A 6,532-nucleotide genomic window follows, 5' to 3' on the forward strand; every position below is an offset into this window, starting at 1 on the left:
AGAGAAATAGAGAGAGAGACTTTCATGTAATATGTAGGCAACAGAAAGACTAAAAGTTAAAGAAGAAAATAGCTGCTGCAGGTCTTAAGTCACAGGGCCTTGAATGTCCATCACATGCCTGGGAGTGAGGACAGTCCTGTGTGGTTGAGGCACGGGCGCAGGACTTCTGAGAGCCAGGAAGAGACCATTGCTTTCTCCCTTGCACACTGATGTCTAGAAATCCTCTAATTGGAGACAGAGTCATTCATGTCCCCGTCAGAGCTTGGATAAAACATGAAGCTATTGGCAAAGTACCAGTAAAGTAAAATTCACAATTAGCGCTAAGTGACTGAAATCTATCTGAAGTGCAGTGAAGGGCAGTACAGGAAATCAAGAACACCTCAGCCTCTTGAAAGGACGGTGCTTTCGAGGGGCACCTCAGAGTGAGGTCAGTGAAGCAGGAAGTGAAGCCGTGGACACCAACACCAAGGTTTTCTCTCCTTCACTGTGGCCGGATGTGGGTTCTGACTGTTGCAGATGGAATGCATTGGGTCAACAGCATGTGAAATGAGAAGGAGGCCAGCGTCCAAGGAGGAAGCAAGTGCCCCCAGGTGCCCAGTCCCGATATTTTGGCAGTGAATTTAGACACAGGAGAAAAAAATTATTTATTCATGGAAAACTCTCAATGAACTGTTTTAAAAATGCCAAAATATCTATTGCCGTTTTCCATTGTAAACAGATATAAGCAACGTTTCATTGTTAACTCGAAAAGATGAAATTTTGCTTAATATTTTGCTGAAGGCATTCATGACAGGAAACCCATTCATCAAAATACATGATCATAACTCTAGCATGAAGAAGAAGTATTTGTTTTCCAATGCCATTCTCTTCCTTGTGTAACATTGGAGAATATTTAAGCCATGTTAGTATCTCTCTCTCTCTCTCTCTCTCTCTCTCTCTCACACGCACACACACACACACACACACACACACATGCACACTCTGTAATACAGAATACAAATTGATTCATGTCTCCTTTTGCATTTGTGAGCATAATCCACCCCCACCACCATAAGAAACAATTGGTGTCTAGTCCTTATTCTGCTTCACTAAATATACTCACACACAGAAAAACATTCCATTATATTAGCACTGACTCTACTGAATGAGATGTCGATCATCTTGAGCATCTCCATGGAGTTTGAAAATGCACCCTTATGCATCTTCCTAACGCCAGTGAATTATGAGCCTGCATTTGACACCTGCCATTTGCTATATGTTCTGTCTGGTGGGAAGAGGAGTGGAATCAAATAGCAATTAAAGCATGGGCACATTTCAAGAGTTCTTAGCACCTTCCAGTATTACTTATTTTCAAGTCTTCTGCCAAGTATCATTTTTTTTTTTCACAGAAAGGCAATATTTTGAATAGAAAGGAAACAAAATCAGACATTCATGACTACTTTAAGGCTAAGGCTACATTATGAAGTCACAAATTTCAAGTTGATATTCAGATTTTATTACATTTACGGACATTGAGAATTCATTTGAAACTTGAAAATTGATACATATTTCAAATGATGCTCTACCACAGAGAAACCATGTCACAAATTCAACGTTGCCTTGGCAACAATCATCTTAAAGTACCGAGCATAACTCATCCAGGTCTGAGGCCATACAATTAAAATTATATTTTTTAAAGGTAGAAGATTGGCAGGAAACATAAACCTCATTTAGTCACAAGTTTAGAGTATTTTTCTTAGGAACACAATTTTGTGACTTATTCAGCTCCAATATGTTCTCGAAGGTAAAGACTACAAAGTAGACAATCACCCCTAGTAGCAAGTCACTTATTTGTCTTGTGGTTATTAGCTGCCTATCCAGGGAAAGCCAATTTATAGGCAGACCCAAGATTACTGTCCATTTTTCAGAATGCTATTCACAGACTGTAGTAACAAAATATTATGTATTGAGTCTAACTATCTCCTATGCATGCATGAAAGTATTAGCTAAGTCCTACTCAGACACAAAGACTAGAGCTCTACTTTCAGAGTCATTTCTGAACTATACCTGTAGGTAGCAGCATTCATAATAGAAAAAGGAGCAAAAGTGATTTCAACTGTCTCCTAGGTTTGTTTGGTTTTTTTTTCTCTCTCTCTCTCTATGAAAATGTAGTTCTCTCTCTTGAAAAACTAAGTCTGGACTTTCAAAATATTTTTTTTTCGTGATCAAACAATGACATATAAACATTGCAATTCAGTTTCAGAAACAAGAATTAAATACCTCAACTCACTAGGTAAAGTCTAGAGTATAAAGATAAATAAGGTAATGCTGTGATCCCAAGATGGGGAAATAGACCTATATATATAATTATTTTATGAGGCAGAATGTTTAAAATGCTTTTTGAATTTGTATACAAAATCCTCTGAGAACACAGAAGAAAGAGCAATAATTCTCTGGTGAAGCAAGGATGTTTTTAGGAGGAAGTAACATTTGACCTGTCTCTCGTACTTGGATGGAATTTCACCAAAGAGGAGATGGCAGGTAGATCTGTTTTTAGAAGGGTATGAGGTCTGGACCAAACTGCTATAGCAGGGAGCCCAGGATCACTACACTTGAAAGGAGACCTTGCTGCTTCCATCTTTCATGGGCTACTTGGCACCTTAATAGAGACAGAAATGTCAAAGTTAACTTGTAATAATGCTCAAAAGAGGAGTAAAGTGTAGTGGTCTGTGGTCTCTGCACCTCCCCACCAACAGCACCAAGTGCAGGGCTGGGGCTGCTGCCCAGCTGGCCTATCCAAGAGATGGGCCTAGGGTAGGCGAATGAAGAAAGCAATGTCGCTTCCATCTCCACCCTCTGCTGAAAGTGCTCTCTCCAAACTCACTAATGATACCCTGCAATATCCAATTTAAAAAATGCATAACTCTTATTTCCACCATTGGCTGCATTTGACATTTCTGACTTCTTCTTTATGGAAATAGCTTCTCCGATTTTCCTAGGACCACATAGCCCTCTTCTTTTATTATAACTAGCCTTGAAATGTTGGCATTCCTGCAAGTCCTGTCTTAGTTACTGTACTCACTCTCCACATACTCTCTACGTGATGTCATCTGTTTGCATGACTTTAACTAAACCTATATGCTAATGAATCTCAAATCTACATCTCCAGCCCTGATGCCTTTTCTGAACTCCAGACTTATACAGTGTATCCCCTGCCCACTGGCCATGATCCATTCCACTTAATCTGGTACTATCAACAATGAAGCAATCACAAAATCCTGCTTTTATTGCTCTCAACTATTTTCTAAATCATTCCATCTTTCTCTGTCCATATAACAAAGAATCCAGTAAGGCCAAAGTGGCTGCTCTTAAGAATTTCAGCAACTGCTTCTAAACATTTCTATTTCTTCTGATCCTGTCTTTGCATTTTACTGAAGCCAGAATAATTCTTCCCAATGGAAATGTGATTCTCTCACTCCCCTATTTAAAACAGACTTCTAATTGCTAGTTGTTTAAGGCCCAAAGTACTTGTACTGGTTTACAAATATCTTCATTATCTGGTGTTTTCTTACCCTATCTGTTTTACTATAGTCAGCATTCTCCCATTGATACTCTGGGCAATCAGTACATTGAACATCTTTAATTTTGATATTATGTATTTCTCTTGCCTGGAATCAGCCCACTCACCCATCTTTCCCTTCTTTAATTGGCTCAATTTAGATAGCATCTCCTTCTGTAATTAGTCTTCCTGCCCAACACACCAACACCATCATGAGCATGTGTAAGGTGTCTTATTGCATATATTTTAAAATATTATATTTCCTCTGGTATAGCATATAGCACATTTTATTTTACTTTTATTATTTTCATTCTTTTTTTTTGGTACTAGGGCTATGATATCTATGAATATTAAGGGAAGTTTTGGTTTTATTCACCATTGTATCTTTGGTACATAGCATATAATCTGGCATATAGCAAGTGAATAGTCATTATTTTTAAATAGCTAAATAACAGGGGACATGTGAAGATCAAGTTCTAGAATAATTAGTGTTTTAATAATTTTGAGGTATGATTAGAAAAATGAAGTCTGGAAACAGAGATTGTTCCAAATGATGAAAAATGTATCTCTAAGCCTTGGTAATTGATTAGGGATTTTGGAAACTTGAGGAATCAAGGAAAATTTAAAGTTTCTATTTTGAATGATTGGACAGAATTTGGTTTCCAATACCAAAGAAATAGAGGTGTAAATCAGGTCTTTGAGGGCAAAGATGAGTTCAGTTTTGAGCATGTTGGATTGGAGGTAATTGTTAGACTTCAGGATGAAGTTTAATGGTTTGTTGGGTATATAAATCTAAGATTTATGAAGGTGGGCAAGATCATGGAGGTAAGTAAGGTGGTAGGTTAAGAATGTACTCCAAGAAACAGCAAAAATTAAGGAGAGCAGACAGAGGGAGATTAGACAGAAGATTGGTCAAAGAGAGGGAGGGAAATCAGAAGAGTACAAGAGTCTAACAACCAAATGGTGTAGAAAGAGCTCCCAGATGAAGACACAATCCACAGCATCCAATACAGTAGCTGTGCCAAGTAACCTAAGCTCCAAAAAAGGCCCACTGAATTTGGCAAATTGAAGGTCATTGGGAGTTTGAACAAAAGAAGTTTCAGAGGAATAGTGAAAGTACAAGTCAGAATACAGTAGGCTGAGAAGTAAACAAGACATAAGGAAAGGACATAGTGGGGCAATGAAATTACACTGTCTTGGGGATTCTTTATGTGGGGAGTGACCCACAAGAAGATGAGGTCTTAATAGCCTTTTGGGATTCGATATCCGCTAGCTGGATTTGGGAGGAGGCTTTACAGGGAAGAACAAATGCAGAGCACAGAGACATGGAACAGCTCGGTTTCCTTAGAAAACACAAGAAGTTTAGCCATTGTCAAGGCATTAAAGCAAATGGAATGGTTGGGTAGAACAAGAGATATAATGTGAAACAGACAGGAGTCAGATCAGAGAAGTTTTTCAAGCCATGCTAAAGAAAACAAATTTTATCCTGAGGCAGTAGGGAGCCACTGGAAGACTTTAATCATTCTATTTGTAATTTACTCCAGCAGAGTAAGGAGTGAGACAAGGCTGGAGGCAGGCTGAGCAGAGAAAGAAGGCAGATTTTATAACAGTAGATGATAATAGCAGGGAGATGACTGTATAAATAGAAGAAATGGGGTAGGGTAAGAATTACCAAGAGTTGGTGACAAAGTTTTGTAGAGAACAGGAACAGAAGAAGTAGGAATAGTGGGAATTCAAGGAAAAGACCAGTGTTTCTGGTTTAGTTGATCGGGGATAGGGGCATTATCTCCAATAACAGATATGAACAGAGAAGGAGATTGGGTTTGGAGGGTGATAAATCATCATTTCAGATTGGAACATTTCGCATTTGAGATTTCTCTTAATGTCCATGTAGAAAAATCCAAGCAAGTGCTTGGACCTAGTATACCTAGTGTATTGGACAGGTCATGGAAATTTATAGCCTGAGATAACAGAGAACTGGGAATCACAGGGGATCTGGAATGAAAATCACTGCCTTGAGGAGCTTCCCAGAAAAATAGGGTGGCAGTCCTTAACTATCCTGACACAAGCCAAGTTAGTTCAAATTCTCCCTCTGCAGGGCAGAAGTGGTTCTGGCAACTGAACCTTCAGTCAAGGGGAGAGGGTGGAGTAGAACAAGATCAACTAGGGGTTGGAGTAATTGAGAGACTGGGAATCAAATAAGACCTGATTAATCCTTAAAATCTCTCCTTTCATGTTCCCTGTGGCTACTTACAGCAAGGGTGTAGAAATTAGATTGTTGACCTGAACCCAGAAACTTTGAGAACTCCATAGAAACAGAGGATTAAGGGGCACCTTATGGAGGTGACCAGTAGAGGAGAAGATCTCATCTTTGCACCATGTTGCCAAAGCAGCCTGAGACAAGAATCGACCTGCCATCACCCAGGCAAAGCAGGTTATTTTGCCCTTGCATTTCCACAGAGCCTCCTTACGCTACTTTGTGAACCTGATATTCATATTAACCTGATTTCAACTGCACACTCATTTTGGGAATGGGAGATGAATGTCATGAATTGGCTTTTACGCCATATCTCTCTTTCCCCTTGGCTTTGATCCCCCTAGACAGAATTGCTTCCAGGCCAATGTGAACCCTACAGTGAATCTTCAGACAGAAGGTATAATTCATCTGGAGCACAGCTATTGAGCAAGGAAGCAATCTCTTTCTCCATGTCAAACACAAGTATCATTTTCCTCCAGAATGACTCAAGGCAGTGTCTCATGTGTTTTCTTCCAAGCACCCGCCTATCTATACTCACCTCCCAGTTGCATTTCCAGTGGGAATTTCCGAGGCTCTATGTTGCAGTCAGAGAGTAATTTTTCATTTAGAAGGATGATAATCACTGAAAGGTAACAAACAAGGGTCATCTAACTGAAGTAAAAATTTCCCAGGGAGATGTTTCTGCTCTCTGAGCAGAATGAATGAACTTCATTCCAGGTTTAAGCTTTTGGCCTCAT

This window comes from Propithecus coquereli, unplaced genomic scaffold (assembly GCF_000956105.1).
Source record: "Propithecus coquereli isolate 6110/MARCELLA unplaced genomic scaffold, Pcoq_1.0 Scaffold18, whole genome shotgun sequence".
NCBI classification, from domain to species: Eukaryota; Metazoa; Chordata; class Mammalia; order Primates; family Indriidae; genus Propithecus; species Propithecus coquereli.